Consider the following 17,266-nt stretch of genomic DNA (forward strand, 5'->3'; position numbering starts at 1 on the left):
ATACGTATAGGAACGGTATAGCTGAGCGCCGCTTTTCTGGCGCGACGGCGTCGTCTTCGTCGCGCGGCGGTGTTCCACTCCTGAATCAAAGAGCCAACGGAGGTCTCAACGACAGCGACGACTGCTGCACTGCCACGGGCGTCGTGTGAGAGAACGTGATAGACGGACGCCTGCGCTAGCGCGGGAAAGTGCGTATACGGCGAGTGAGAGAGAGCCCCTTCCCAGGCCGGCGTGCACTGTAAGCTTTTATGAATGCAGTGCGCGCGACGCGTTTTATGCGTTATGTGTGCTACAGCTGTTATTGCTGCTGCTGCTGCTACTACTGCGGAGGTTCGCCCGAGGCGCTTATAAATATATAAAGGACAGGGAGAGAGATTTCGATTCGATTTATTCACCGTTGTTTCATGTCGCATGCGTGAGTGCGGTCCGTGCGTCACTGTTCATTGTTACATGGAAAGTAATCGCTGTCATTTTTACGATGGCGCGCCATCGCAGAATCCTATACTCATATAATTCGCCGGCAAAATTTATTTAATTTATGAAAATGGCCCGCGTCTGAATTTGATCGGAGGTAGAAACGCGATATCTCTGCAAAAAGGCGCGGACGCGGGAATCGATGATTGTTGCTATGCGTTGCATCGGAGCTCGAGGATCGGCTGTGTGTATAATGCAGCACTGAAAGTGTATCATCGATGAATCGAATAATATAATAACCGGCGAGACGCGTTTGCATAAATTATATGCAGCTTTTGATCAAAACTGCGAGATAACACGTTCGCGGTTTAAAGCCTGGCAAACTAGAAAGGTAAGTTTGATCCGCATTTCAGTCTCACGAGAATGGAGGAATTCGACGATTTTCCCATGCGTCTGAAATAAGATAACGTACGAGAATGTCGTTTTTGTAAATTAACATTTTCCAACGCTTAATTCACCCACCGCCGATTCGAAGCAGATCGCAGGACCTTTTACCTATAGCGGACTAATTCATTGAAAAGTCCGGCGAGAAGAACAATTATTCAGATAGAGAAGACTGATTGAAAGAAACGCGTGCGGGGAGGTGTGAAAGAATGCAACATGCCAGATATAAATCCCTGCGCTACTGCGCATAATATTCAAAGAAGGAGAGGCTGGACTCGAGAGAGAGAGAGAGAGAGAGAGAGAGAGAGAGAGAGAGAGAGAGAGAGGGAAAGAGAGAGAGAGAGAGAGAGAGAGAGAGAGAGAGAAGGCATGTGTGTACGAGCGCGAATTCAATTATTCTACGTTTACAGACCTACTGTAGTGCGCTCTCTGGTCAACGAACAATCCTAGGCGCCGTTTCTCCTTCCCTTCTCCCCCTGGAGCTGCAGCGCTGCACAGTATAGTGCGTGCGTAGGTGTTTACGCGCCGCTTCTAGATTTTATTATGCCATTCGATTTCCCCTCTTCTACGTGCTGTTTGGCTTACTCTTTGCCTCGACTACGTAGGTGCAGTTTGACTCTTTTTTTTCTAATTTAGAGCAGCCTCGAAAACTGCGAGAATGTCACAATGGACTGCAGTGCAATATGGAAAGTGCGAGAAAAAGTCGTATTCCCACGGATAGCTGGCACCTAAAATTCGAGCTGAAACGCGTCGAACTCTCTCCGCCGCGGGGACGCTTTTAGTGGCACTGACTCGTTTACGGCGTAAACCTACGCCCATCTCGCTGGAGATCGTCGACGCCTGCGAGTGAGTTGCCGCGGCTCTATCCGAGGTGTCCGTTTCGTCGATAAATTCACCGAAGACCATGCATTTACGATCCCGCAGGAATAATATTATCAGCGTTTGACGTCGTCTCCGTTAATTCGCGGGGGCCCGAGTGCAGTCGCGCGCTGCGCGGAAGCGAGTAGAAAGAAGAAGAGTCGAAATCCTGCGTCCCGACTACAGGTCGGAATGCACCGCGCGAGCGCGCATTAGAGTGCCAGGGGCGTCGCGTCTCATCCGCGCCAGCGTCACCGGGACACGCGCGCGTCTCTTTTTGCGCGTCGCATTTCTATTCTATTCTATTCTATTCTATTCTATTCTCTCTTTCTCAGCAGCCGGGAGCGATAAGAGGACGCGCGGATGCATCCGATTAGCTGCGCGACGGTGCAGCGCGCGCTCAGCCGCGCTCCCACGCCTACGCGACGACCGAGTATAGCGAGCGGCAAAGTTCGCCTCTGTGTGTGCAGTATATGTATACGTATAGCTCGGCGAAAGTTCCTCTCGAGGAGAGCAGTCGAGTCGCGCGAGCGCGCTTTTACTTTTCAGAGAGCCGCGCGCGCGCGTGTGTGTGCGAGTCTACGCTGCGCACAAAGCGTACGTGTGCGCGCAGCTCTCGAAAGTGTGAGCATGGGAATTTTTGCAATAATGGGCTGGATAAGCGGGCGCTTTTTGTTCGCATTAAGGCATCGTGTTTTGCGTGGCTACCTCTGCCACTGCGCTTTCTTGGGTCAACCGCGCTGCGCGCGCGCGTTTTAGGGACTTTTAATAAACGAATTATTTTCTCATTTATCGGTTACGAGTTTTTTTTGCAGCGATGCATGCATTTACCGGCGGACTTAAAGGCTTGGGAAAGTTTGTTTTTATAGATCGTACACGCGATCACGGTTATTATTCGTCATTATTGCTATTACGTGGATGCAACATCGGTCGTCTCGCGCTAATACCGCGGCGACAATGTTCAAACGTCGGGCCCAAAATCGTTCCCGTGGACTCGTCAAAGCTAGCTCAACTCGGGCCTCGGAATTGAAAAGTCAAGAGTCGTCCGAATCCGGCTCTCACTTTCGAGCGCGCGCAGGTATGAACGCGAGAGCGCGTTTATGCCGCCTCTCTCGCTCTCTCGAAGCGCTTAATCTATGACGAATCGATCGGTCGCGAGATAATGCATCCTTCGCGACGCGCGCGCGCGCGCTCTCTCCCTCTGTCTCTCCACGAACTAATCTGCGGGCACTCGCGAAACGAAGTCAGGTTCCGGGCCTATTTTCGAGGGAGATCGAGAGACCCGCAGACGGCGCGCGCGCATGTGTGTGAGAACTTGTCCGTGTATGTAGGAGCCGGCGCGCATAGGGGGGAAAAGGAACCCGCAGGCGTAATTTGCTATTTCCACCTTGCGTAATAGGTATTATAGCGTGGTGCTCGGCCGTGCGATTTGGAGAGAAAGTTTAAGATGATGCTATAGCCGATGCACTACACGACGAAGCGAAAATTCCCCGGCGATGCGGCCGGTAGATACATGCATAATAAAATAAATATTTGATCAATCCTCGTGGTCGCCGCTGCTGCTGGATGTCGAGGAGAAATCCGCGAGATTACCAATTGGAAACATCTCCATGCGAGCGCGATCTTTCGTTGATGAAAGTGAAGGTGAGCGCGAGCGAGTAGGTGAACGCCGTGCATGCGAGGGTTCGCAACGGGTTCTTTTTACTAGCGTTTTTCCGGCGGTCCTTTGTCGTCCAACGCGTTCATCAGTTGCCGATTCGGCGAAACAATCGATCGATTCGCGCTTCTCCCAATCGTGTATAGACTGTAACTCGCGTACGCGATGTTTTGATGCCTAACGCGTAAACTAATAAAGATGTGGAGATAATCATTGTGATTATAGGACGATTGAATGCGCGTAATTCACAGCAGTCGAGGGTAGAGTTAAGAGCAGAAATTGACTGCCATTATTTCCTACGAGAAAGCGCGCGGGGTCAGCGCGAGGCGAAAAAGAAGCAGGGAGAGATGCAAGTTCGTGCAGCGCGAAATAATGTAATGCAGTTCTCGGTAACACTTACAACTTCAGGGATACTTTCGAGTATGTAACGAACGTTTATCAAGAGATAATCCAAGCGCGCCGGCGTGTACAGAGCGCGCGAGAGCTCCTCTCTTCGTGCATGGCTGCCCCCCCCCCCCCTTTCTCTACCTTTCCTTGCATTTCTCCCGCCGATGCGCTTAATCTCGTATACCTTATACTCTGCCTCTCATATCTTCCTTTCCGCTTTCGTTTTATCTCTGCTGCTTTGCCCGCGAGCTGGGCCACCCTTTGCTCGACGTCGCCGTCGCCGCTCCCCGGGTTAATACGAAATCTGCTCGAAAGCGATTCCTCTGCAGCGCGCGACCGTAAAAGGAATCAGTCATTCCGCATTTTTCGCTTATCTCTGTCGTTGCCACGCAGCTTCTTTTTCATTCGCCTCGGACTTTTTCGCTGCGCACGTATTATACTCGTATCGCATTTCCTTTTAGCTTCATCGGTTTCCGAAATCAATTCGCTACTCGGTCGCATTTGGGAGGACGGGAAACTTCCTACAATTTGCCTGTCAAGGGTAGGCTTAAGAAGGCTATACTTTGAAAATCGTTTCCGAGAATCAGCAAAACGCAAAAACAGATGAGCTGCTTGTTCGGGCGCACCACTGTTCCCAACGGCAGCGTTGTACGGACAGTGACGAGCCTGCTTAACTCCTTTATCTCCCGGCGCGCGAATTATCCGCTTTGCTTAACATCTCCGCGCGGCTCGTCCTATTTTTCCCGACCGGCCGCCGCTGCAATCTTTCCGCGTCGATCTTCCTGCCGGCCAAGCCCGAAGGTCAGCCTCGCGGAACTCGGAGCCGCGGCTCAAAGGGCATTGCTGCTGCTGCTGCTGCTGCAACTTTGGAACGGAGAAAGCGAGTGGAGACCGCCATTACGCGCGAGAATAAGGCTGATCGACAAAGAAACGAATCATCGACGAGTCACGAATCCTTATACTCGAGGCCCGAAGAATGTAAGGTGACGACTGCCCCCTTATTTTGGCGAAGTATATAGAGGAAGAACGGAAGGACAGGCGAATTTGCGTGAAACTATTAGCGCTGCGAGAGAAACGGAGCGACAGAGAGTGACCGACGGATTTCTTTGAGGCCGATGCAGTCAAAAGACCTTGCGCGAAGCAAGAATGAGTTGGCGGTGCAACGTTTAACGCGTGGGAGCTTTTTAATCCGGCCCGAGATGCTTATAAAGAGCAGCGCGCCATCGTTTCGTTTTGCTTTTACGGCCGCTGAATGAAATGTATCGGAGCGCGGCATTGTGTCCTATCCCGCGCGCAGCTTAATTACAAATTTCCGCGGCAGCGCTTTGGCCGGCTCTTTTCGACTGATAATGACGCTGCGGATCGTGGGATTCGCGTCAGAGGGAGTGCGAGAGAGCGCGCGCAAGTGCAACGAGCGGCGAGTTATTCGCAAAAATAACGTCGGCTGATTGCGAGGTTCGCTACCGGACGATGATTTTCGTGAGAGCCGAGTCACTGAAAATACGTTCAAAGCCCGAGATCGGAAATCCTAATTTTCTCCGCATATAAAAACATTGTTTACCTTCTCCTCGGCTTTACTGCCGCGCTCTGCGTGGTAAACAACGCGGCGGGCGCTCGAAATAACGGCGGCTCTCCAAAAAAAGGGGTGTTCCACGGGAGGATTCGAAATAAAGGTGTACATAATGCTGCAGCGCGCGAGCGCACAGAAAAAAAGAGAGAGAGAGAGAGAGAGAGAGAGAGAGAGAGAGAGAAGAGAGGCGCGAGCTGGCGGCAAGGTAACTTCTGGAGGCGCGGGCTCGGGGCCCCTCCTGAGGGGGCAGCCTTGAGCCAGTGAGACTGGTTTCTGTTTTTGCCTCCATGGTTCCATCCTTCGAGACTCTTCGGTAGTACATCCTTCTCTCTTGCTCGCGGCTCCTTATCCCTCGTTCTTGCTCGTCTGTTTCCCCTCCCTCCCCCTCCCACCGCCCTTCCCCTCTCCTGCCCCTCTCCCGGGCCTGCGAGCGCTTCTATCTTACTTCCACCAAAGCGAAAACCATATCTCAACATCGCTGCTTCGCTGCAGCGCCTGTCTCTCTTCGTCCGCCTCTCTTCTTTCTCCTTTTCGCCTATCTCTTAACTCCTGCAGCCCTCCGCGCGAATCTTCTTATTTTTAGACCGCCGCGCTCTTGTTCTATATATCCCTCGTCTTGTCCTCTTCAAATCCTTCTCTATTGTCCTTGGCGTCGTGTTCGTTTTAATTTCTCACGAAATCATCGCGACAATTTTACGCTCTTTCACGAGAAAGTCGACGCGCGCAGGTGTTTTGACGGTATACGGTATACGGCAGCTTCACAGCTCCGCGCGCGCCCGGCTATACGACTCACGCGTTCGGGCTTAATATTTTTTACGACGCTTTTTGCACAAAACCGATCCCTCCTCGACCGCAGCAGCCCTCACGGTCGTACATTACCGATGAGCCGAAGCCAGAAGCACGGCGGAGTTGCGGACCGGCAAAAAATATTTCAATGTACCGATTTGCTTGTACGTAGTTTCGGAGCAACGAGCCCGGATCATCCGGCCATTAGGCTTCACGCTCGTCTCGAATTTTATTAACTTGTGAGCACCCGAGGCTCTAGGCGAAATTTCGCGCGCGCACTCTTGCTTCACCCCCGGGTGCTGGCTGGAAGCCAGCGCATATACACGTCACGGCAGTAGAGTCGCGCATTATAGCGCTAAACAGTTCGCGAGCTCATTTTGCCGGCTGGGAAAAATGAAAATCGCGCGATTCGAACGAGCCACATGAGCGAGTGAAAGTGGCTTTTCCTACGGCATCCGCTGCATCAGCTCCGCCGGATGATTTCACACGCGCCAGCGGGCAGCGCAGGGGGCAGACACACACGCGGGAGAACCGGAATCGAGCAAGGCGCATACATATACATATACACGGGTAGCTACATCTGTATGCAGTCGCGGGCTTGTAACACTGTTGCTTTTAATACTGTTAGACCTGTTATACCGGGAACGCCGGTCAATTAACAAATGCTCTAATTGAATAAGCATTCTATCTTAATTAGTTCTGTGTACTGCGACGAAAGGTGCGTAGTAATGAGCTCGACTTTTTCCCCGGACAAATTAAAACTTTTATCCTTCCCCCCGTGTTTACATCGTACTTTTATTTAGAAATCCATTCTTTTTGCTGCTGCGCGATACAGTCCATAACGATCTTGATAGATGTGCTTAGTACGAAATGGGAGTCGCAACGTGGCCGAAGGATGCAGACGAAGGAGGCAGACTCGCGATGGTAACAGGTCCGAATGCATGCAGCACATGCATACAAACACATCGTCTATGCACGTATAACGCGCGGCATCGGCATCAGCCGTCGGTCCTGAGTTGACTCTCGCGGCCGAGCCTCGAGAGCTCCTCGCTGCTGCTTCAGTCCCTCGAGATAACGGAAATGCCTCGAGCGAGTCAACGAAATCCCTCTCTCTCTCTCTCTCTCTCTCTCTCTCTCTCTCTCTCTCTCTCTCTCTCTCCTCTCTCGCTCTCCCTCTGCCTCGTTTAATTAAGGCTCAGCAAAGGAGCTCTCTCGCAAGAAACAAAGCGACGCGAAGGGGAGATATGGGACGACGGACGACGAGTGCGACGAGGAGTTGAGAGGAGGAGGAGGAGGCGCACACGCGAGCTGCAAAGCGAATCTCGCAAGAAGAGCCAGAGAAAGGAAGACGCTGGTGAAAGAGGACCGAGGCGAAAATAAATTCCGCCTGCATATAATGAACGAGGACGTGATATTCCCTTAATTATGTACTAATGCATAGTAATGAGCTTATCGCGCCGCGAGATTCAACGTTCTGTTGCTGCTGCTGCTGCTCGGCTTCTTTGTGTCCTTTTTTCGGAGTGCATATGTGCTGAGCAGGGCTGCGTTTCTCCGTCTGCGGCGGCGCCCACGGACCCGCAGAGAGATGCCTCGCGGCCTCGGCGCGTGAAATATTTATCACGCGAGCGAGTAAGTATGCGCGTGCAACGCGCGAGAGAGAGGGAACATCAGGTTGGGCGGTTTTTCAAGTGCGATTTAATGCGTGTACTCTCGCAGCCCGAGAGCAGAGGATCGCTATGCGAATTAAGTCACTCCGCCAGCGCGTAATTTGCTTGATAAACTTTCGAGGATTTGTTGACAACGACGCTGGAATTCATGGTGATTAGCTTCGCCCTTGATGTGCACGCGGTTGAATTTTTGATACCACGACCGATAAACCGAGATGTTTCTATACCTGCTGTGTGGCTCCACATAATTGAATGGCAATTAGATCTGCAGGTACACTTCCGGAGTGTAAAAATGTATGATTGGCTCCTCCATTCGACTGCCCGCTGCAGATGGATTTAGCTGTAATTTGTAAGGTCGAAGATTCCTATCGAATCCTAAATCCGTCGATGCACTTTCCGAGCAAAACAAAACGAAAAGGATTCACCTTGTGCCGTCGTCGAGCGGAGGACATTAAAGCAATGCGCCGCGTAAGTTTGGTGATTAATCGCCGCGGCATATAGGACCGCCGCCGGAGCGGAGCGGAAACAGCGTTGCTACTTTCGTTAATTTTAATTGTATTAGGCTGTTATGCGGCAGAGTCGAAAATCGAGCTAAAAAAGCGCCAGCCGCCCATACATAAAAATACCTGAGCGAAGAAATACTCCCTCTTCTCCCGAGAAAACCGCCCCGAAAAGACGCATCGGCTGGGCAGAATGCAAAAAAGCAAGTCGCCAGGAGGCCAGGGGGAAGGGTCTCCGCACTAACTAAGGAGACTGAAATCGCATCGGCCGAGAGTCGTCGGAAGGATTGACTCCGAAAATTCCAGGCGTTCTCGCGGCCGCCGCTGAACGCTCGTGGGTATATGGTTTCGGACCCCATAAAAATCTCTTCGGCCGCGAACGGCCAAGACTGTCCCCGCCGCGTAAGTCATTCCGCCGTCTCTAGTTCTCTCTCTCATCGCATTATACTCTCAGTGTGCTATATACCCTTTTCTCCGCGTGTGTGTAACAGAGTTACGGCAACGCGGATCAAATTAATTTTTATGGTTGCGTCGCAGCTCACACGAGTAGTTACTCATACCTATATTATGTACTTATACCGACGCGCGCGTATAAGAGTGCGCGACGACGCGGGGAAAAGCCAAAGAAGAGGAGTAGACCGTTTATGCCTGCGCCCCGACTGCGCTGGTAATTGTCCGAGCGACCTTCGGGAGAGCACCAGCAGCAGCAGCAGCACAGAGGCACTTTCTACTAGTCGAAAACGGCCTCCGACACACGTCGTCGCGAGAGCTCTCGTTAATTGGTCGGGCAGGAGCCAAAATAACTGCCGCTCGCGCAAACTCACCGGCAGTGGACCGACTAGTCAGTAGTAAATAATTGCTCACCGCGAGATGCTCTAATCCGAAATTTCGAAAGAGACGCCGCTGGTACGCGCGTGCGTAATCTCACACGAGATCACGTCTGACTGCGACTGTCTCTCTTTCTTAATAACCGTTAAAAAATTCTTCTTTACGCGTGCATGGATTGTACTCGCTGCATAGAAATTACCACTTACTTTCGAGAAAATAATGCTCGCGTAACTCGCCTGCAAAGCAGTTATCGGTAAATGGAAATTAAAAAAGTCGCATCTTCTTTCCCATCATCGGGTTCAAAGCTATTCGTCGTCGCGCGAAAACAAGCCCGTTCAGCTTTGGCTTCAGTTCGCTTTCTCGCGCCACCAGTCAATTTGCATGAGAAAACACGCCATTATAGGTACACACACACGTGTGCAATGTATATCCGTTTGACGGATGTCGCGAAAAAACGATGGTGCGCGGCCGTCGCATATTCAAATTACATTTTCTGCAGAAACCACCTTTCTTCTCGTTAATGTTCATCCGGTTCCGAGCAGATGAGCTAAAAGCTCGTTTTCTCGCAAGAGGCACACCCAGAAGCAACAAAGTGCTATATCCCCACGCGCATGTCTGTGCTCGCGCGTTACAACAGCTTGCGAGTCTCAAAGTTTTCCCAAACATAAAAGACGAAGTAGTTGGATTTCATTCGCGGCGGGTCACGGTACTAACGCCGCGAGTAGTTGCGCGCACAGATGAATTAAAGTAAAAGCGAGTTTTACGACCCTGAAATTGGAGAAAATTTCTTTCGCCGCTGCTCTTGCTGCTACTTGCTCCGCTCTCGGTGTGCTGTTAATCCTCGGCGAATATTTATATTTAAGCATTTACCTTGCTGCTCATTTGAAAAATAAAGGAAAAAAAAGAAAGGGAAAGAAAAACTAGTTTCGAGCATTTCGTAACGCCGAGCGTTTCTCAAGATCGCGGTGTAGCAGCTTAGGCCGCGAGCTAACCGGAGAGAACAATCCTTAATCTTTTTAGTTACAGAGCGTGGAACTGCTAACACGAGAAAAAAGTTTTTGATTACGGTTAGCGAATAACTCGACGATAGGAATGTTGCGAAACGAAACTTTGCATTATTATTTCTCGTGTATAACTATATACCTGTACACAGCGGCTTTCTATCCCAAGAAAGGTCAACCAGAGGAAAGACAATCGATTCGATCACCCGCCCGGCTTAACTCCAAATAATTTAGGCGTGTCCACGACACGATACGTCAGAATGATTCGCGTGATTCGCTAATAAGTCAGAGACTAGCATCCGACTTTTTTCGCATTTCACATTCAGCTCCGTAAAGCAAGCCAATGCAGCCACGGCATAACGTCTTGTATATGCATACACTTACCTACTTGCAGCTTACGTATGTACGTGCTCGCCTCCGTAATAAACCGCTAAAACTGCGAGGATGCTTCGTTATTGCCCTTTTGCAGAAGTACAGCCAATAAAAATTCACGCACATAAAGAAGCAGAGGCGGCGGAGGCTCACTGCATAACAGCGCAACGAATGACGGTCATTTATAACGTAAACCTCAATTAATTAGGATTCCTCGAGATTTTTGTTCTCGGGTAACTCAGGCGCGACTTTAAGGAGATTCTTGAAATTAGCGAGGACTTATCGTGAGACTTGGTACCGAGGCGAGCGTGATCTCGGAGGGGAATAGTGCTCCGCGGATACCTCGGAAAAAGTCTCCAGGGAAGTCGAGATTTGCCGAGGCACACACACATACACTAATACGCTCACTCGTGCTAACGACTTCATTTCTCTCGTAGAACACGCGTAAGTTAACGCTTTCGTCTGCGAGATTTACGGGTGCACCGATACGATAGTACGAATATAGTAATATAATAATATGCGCAGGTAAACTTGTCGTTTTAAAGAAATAACAAAGAAATTGAACATGTTTAAAGAGCTAGTAAATTATAGCGCAAGTTTAAAATACACGCTATGCGAATCATATGCTGAATTTATGAGCTTCTCAAATGAATCTGAGCCCCCCAAAAATTCATTACCGCACTCATGGGTATACGTATGTGCCAAATAAATTGGATTGACACCATTACTCTTGCAGCGCTCATGGGAATACCTGCAGTTTATTGGTATCACTATTTGTTTTTTTATTACTGTTGTGAGCTTAAAAGATGTACGGTGGGAATCATTTGCCAAATGTATGGGTTTCCTAATGAAACTGGGCCCCCCAAAATGCGTTGCCATGTATGGTAAACAGGATTGGTAAAATCTCTTACAATGCCTGGCTTCGCGTTTCCTAAGCGGGTATTTATTGTTCATTAGTTTAGCAATCGGGTTTGGGCTTCCTGAAACATTATAGTCACGTGTAGTTCACTTATCAAGACAACAAGGTTCTCTAAGAGATCTCTTAGTTTATTTGGTATGGTATAAAAATTAGGTTCGGGCCCTCCCAAAACATTTTTATCGATATCGTTGACCTATAGATCGTTTCCAAAAACTATTGAGCAACAGCTCTCACAAAATAATTAAGTTTGGGACCCTCTATCTGAATTCATAAGTTTCGGAGGCCCTTGGTTCGCTGTACAAATATTGTATGGCCCCCCTTCTCCCAAATTTTCTATCACCCTGTCCTTGAAATTATGTGTTTGTTTGTACAATATATTGTAAGGTGCTGAAATTTATGAATACATTTCAGATTATTTAATGATTATTCTTGACTAATTCAGATTGCTGTTGCTATACGTTAAAATTATAAATAATGTTATTTTCATACCTTCGTCTTCCAGATAAACAAAAGTTAAAAACATAAAACCGACATTAAACCCGGGCACATGTAATGTACAATGAAAGAGTAAAAAAATTGCGGAACGCCAAGATTTAAAGCAAGAAATTTATAACAAGGAGAGGGGGAGACAGAAGTTGCCGTGTGTATGCTGCGAGTCGGTATATACATGTCGGACAGGTTGCTGCGGAGCTCCTATACGTGCGCTAGATCGGTCTGACATTCCACTTGGCTTCCTCGTGTGAGCCAACAGGAAACACAAAGAAGATGAGGAGAACGAAGCAGGGAGAAGAAGGAGTCTAAGAAGAAGAAGAAGAAGAAGTAAAAGAAGGGATCTTCGTATGTGTGTGTGTGTGTGTGTGTGTGTTGAGCACAGGATTCAGGTGAACGTGATGATGAGCAAAGAAGAAAATGAGGTATAACGTGGAGATGAGGGGGAGAGGGAAAATTGACCGCAAATTGTTACAAGAAATGTTATACATGGCAAAATAATTGGGTAATCATTTCAGGGACAATAAATCGGTGCCCAACCCATAACCGATCATTGTACTGGCTATGATTTTCATTATATTCATTCAATAAAGACGTTTAATTGTTTGCTTCGTCACCGCGTAAGGAAGGCTTGCAAAAAATGAGTAGAATTCGTGATTTTTTTTTAAAGCAGCTGGTTTTAACATCATTTTGGGAGTTTCAAGCGACAATTAAAAACAAAAACAACAAAATCAGAACGTGAAGAATTAATGCATAATGTTGCAGACAAATTATTGACCAAATATCCCCGAACGCGATCACATAAAATTAGATCAATAGGCTCCGCGGCATTAACATTAATATAACACTTCTCAGCTCCGTACTATCACAGCCGCATTATCACTCCAGGCAAGCTTTCAACCGGTCGCGGCGCGCTTCACCTGTTTATATACGCGATTGCGCGCTCATAATCTAATGCACCGTATATGAGCGCGTTCCTCCTCACTCTGTCTCTGTCTCTGTCTCTGTCTCTCTCTCTCTCTGTCTCTCTCTCTCTCTCTCTCTCTCTCTCTCTCTCTCTCTCTCTTCCATTCTCTCCCGCGATGCATGTATACTATGCGCACGTACTACTACTACTGATGCCGCTGCCGTATAGGCTCTCGAACGTGTATAGACCGCAGTTCGTACACACCCGTCGCGTGCTCTTTATAAATCGAGCGCGCGGGAGACAGGTGAAACGCCCGGAGAAGGGATAGGAAGAGAGGAAGCAAACATCCTCCCCGCGAGAGACAGAGATTTCGTGTGGCCGAGCAATGAAAGCTAGAGAGAATGAGGAGGCCGTGTTGTGAATATACGCGGTTCGTGCGGCGCATACTGCATATTGTGCGCGCACGCTATATACCTATACATCCTTTCGGAGCGAGACTATGTATACGGGGATTGCCCACGCTGATACAATGGTTATTTACTGGCCGAATATTGCCCGAGCAGTAGAACTCTTCGGACGAGCCTGCGCACGCGAGTGCAATGTACAATAGCCTCGATAATTGCTCAATCATTATTTTCGGAAATTCCGTACTACTTGGCGACGGCGTTTCGGGTTGAAAGGAGAGTACGCGAGTCCAACCGGAAGGAAAATCAATAAAACTATCCGCGCTGTACATTACACGAGAGCCGTGCATCGCAGGGAAGAAGAAGCGCATGCGCATGCACGGGAGAGAAACGCGAACTCGAACGCGATCGAGTGATTAATGCTCGAGAAGGGGTTGGAAGTTCCGCCTTTTCCTCTCCCGCGAAAGGATTCCGGCCGATGCGACCTTTGATTAACTTCCCAAGGGCCGAGAGGATTGTTAATGAAGCCACCATTCTTTTTTTCCCTTCATTTGCTGCATAACGATTGTTCCTTTCTCTTTCGCTCCGCGCGCCGCTCTAACCGATCTAATTGATTCGCCGCAGAGCTGGACGCTTCTTCCTTTTGATATGTGATCGAGTGCGAGCACTGGCTCTCTGTCCCACGAATTGCATTCGAGATATGCGCGCTCTATGACTCCAGCATGATAGCCAGCTAACTAGTACCAAGAGCGCAGATGAATCTCTTTTATCCCCGACGACTTGCAACATCGCGGCATTGAAGCGCGCCAAGTAAATAATCGCACGAGTTCCGAGTGGAGTACCTCAACTTTTTTCCAACTCTCAAATAATTTTACTGCGTACTTGGAGGCAAGAAGCTAACAATTGCTAAAAGCAGGCCTTTCTCCTCCCGAGTGCCGCATAGCGCGAAGTCACTTACGCACGAGTCTGATGCAGGAAGTCGAAAGGCGTACGATAAATTGAAAAGGCAGAAGTAAACGTGTTGTTGGAGAAAAAAACAATGAAAAGAATAGGCCTTCGAGACTACACAACTGGCAGAACTCAATAGGCGCGGACAAAAGTGCGTATGTTACTGTATCCTCGCGGAGCGAATCGGCGAAATAAGGCGAGACAAAAAACTGTGTATACGCGCGTCCATACACGTCTGCCCGAAAACCCGACTCGGCGCCCGGCGAGAGTTCGGCTATTGAAAAAGACGCCGTACGCGAAGCGTATTGTTGCCGCGCGTAGACGTATATACATACACGCGGCATTCGAGAGAGAGAGAGAGAGAGAGAGGGAGAGAAAAAATCCGGTCGCCGCCGACGGGAGCTCATTTCTTATGCGAGTAGGCGCTGACACATCCCACAGTGCTCGACGACAAAAGAGCGTCTCAATCGAAAATTTACATGTGAACGCTCCCGCTGATGCCGATGTTCCTCTTTCTCATTCTCCCGCTCTCTCTCTCTCTCTCTCTCTCTCTCTCTCTCTCTCTCTCTCTCTCTCTCTCTCTCTCTCTCTCTCTCTCTCGTGTCAACGACTGTATCCCACAGTAGCGCAAGAGACGCAAACATGGTTTCTTGATCCCGACCTTGGGATATAAGGAAATAAAGGAGGAGAGAACGAGCGCGTTTGAATATTAATGCGCGAACGTGCCTCCTTCGATTCATATGCAGAGAGAGCGGGGGACGAGTTTACGGGGAGAAAATGGAGGGGGGATCTCGTCATCCGAGATGCATTTCGTGCACGGCTGTGGCTAATCGAGGCTGCAGTCATGAATTTGATATAGGCTTCGGGTAATTTCGCTTGGCAAAAAATGACGAATTAGTCCTAGCTAAACACTTGCGGATGATACGCGTAATTTACGAGCCTACTGGGGATAAATAACTATTTAGGAGGTAATTAAAAAGCCATCTTTATGTTATGACACAATTTAGAACCTCATTCATCGATGATAATAAATTCGTAATGCCCCATACTGTGTGCCATTAATTTTTCCCAACAAATGTGTGGCTCCATCATAATAATGAGGGGATCCGTACGATGAATCGTCGTTTGAAAGGTAAACACTATCTTTCGGAGTCCGACACCGGCAGTCGGTTTTCAAACCAGGATACGACGGCCTAGCAGTGCGTTTCTATGCAAAATTAAAAAGCGCCGTTCCCAGAGAATCGAACTGTGAAACTTCCAATGCGTGCAGCTTATGACAAAAACGCATACCAATCGGGCGATCCTCGGAAATCCCGGATAATTTTTCTAGGAGAAGTTAACGAGGTGTCGACCAAATGAATGGCTTTTTTGTTAGCGCCGACGCGAGCGCGGAACGATGACTTTTTCCCGACTGGACACGTTCGAGAGAAGAAGATACAACGTAATTATGTACGGATGTATAAATAAAAACGAGAATATTAAACGCAAATATATCTTACGGTACTGCGCTCCCGACTCCGCTGAGAAGGACCGTAGAACTCATTTTTTCTTTTTGGTCGAGCCGCCGCACTTTTCTTTATAAGCCGATGCGGCTTTTTTTTATGTGGTGAGTATCATTCCACATATCGTTTGATATGTGTCTGTGAACCCGAGACTGGATTCGGACACGAGCGTCTCTAATGCGTGAACCGTACAAATCAATCTCTTTTAATGTTTTTAATGTCGTGAAATATCATCCTCGGAGCGGTTTTGGAACCGAATTTGGAAAACCACATTTTTCTTGTAGCTGTATAAATGTTTAGCCGACTCGGAGCGTGTTGACTACGTTAACTTTTTTAACAGATTCATGCCGATGATTCAGACTTTATGGATAAATCGATGTGTACAGATGATGGATTCGCAAGAATATCAGCGCCTAAGCCATCAATAATGCTGCTGATGGAAGGAATGCATGTACCAGTGGCATTTGCGAGAGCAAGAAATCCGAGGCTTAAAGAGCATTACACACTGCTTAAATCAATATACCAGACACATGTAGGAATTGCCGTAAAAATCTAAAAGTCAAAAGGATTCGCAAACACGCGCATCGCATATGCAGCGACGCGACGCTCTCGAGACCCGAGCGTCAAAGTTCGCGGAAATCAAATCGAGCGTTAAAGAAATATCGACGCGCTTATAGAATATACGTGTCCGACGTGTATGATCGGGAGGCGAAAAAAGCTGCAGCGGTAGCAGGAGCCAAGCTTATACGAGCACTTGCACGCAGACTTGGCAGCACGCGAAAACACACTCGAGAAAGGACGACGCCGCCGAGTCCCGAAGGCTGCTGCTCTTTTACGACGACGCGAGCGCCCGTAAAAAAGGGACAAACTCGTTTCGAGCCCGCATGCATCATCGAGAGGAAGAGAGAAAGAGAGGAAGAGAGAGAGAGAGAGAGAGAGAGAGAGAGAGAGAGAGAGAGAGAGAGAGAAGGGCAACGACGTTCCTCTTCGTGCGCCACGAGCAGATATATTCAATGGCCTTTTCATTGCGCGCCTATTCGCTCTCCTCGTATACCTAAGTATACACGTACATTCATACCTATGTAGGCGCATGTCCCCCTTGACGCTGCACCGTTGCACCGGACACGCACATGCCGATCGCGAGAAAATTTGCGCTTTGTTATTGTTTGAGTGGGAGAGAAAGAGAGGCCGCCGCGCGACGACGTCAGGCCTGCACGCTCAGATCCGTACGCGAGATAAGGAGTTGCATCGGACTGCCGGCGCGCAGGACTGAAAATTGTGAGAACGAAAACGTCGATTTATCGCGACGGCTCGATTTATTGGGATAAGTAACGCGTGGTTCGAGCTCTCGATTTACAAATGCTCCAACTTTTCGCCAAAGTTCTCACAGCGAGGCAAAGAAGTGTGTGTGTGTGTCTCTATATATATATATATATATATATATATATATATATAACGGCACTGCTCGGCGAGGCGGTGCGCAAAATAACAGGATCAATACGCTCTCGGCTGTACCGGCACACGCAGCAGCGATCCGAGAGATGCGAAAGTATACCTCTCCACAGCAGCGGGAGCTGTATACACACGGAGCGGAAAGAATCGCGAGCCGGCTT

This window comes from Nasonia vitripennis, chromosome 4, assembly GCF_009193385.2.
Source record: "Nasonia vitripennis strain AsymCx chromosome 4, Nvit_psr_1.1, whole genome shotgun sequence".
In the NCBI taxonomy this organism is placed as follows: domain Eukaryota; kingdom Metazoa; phylum Arthropoda; class Insecta; order Hymenoptera; family Pteromalidae; genus Nasonia; species Nasonia vitripennis.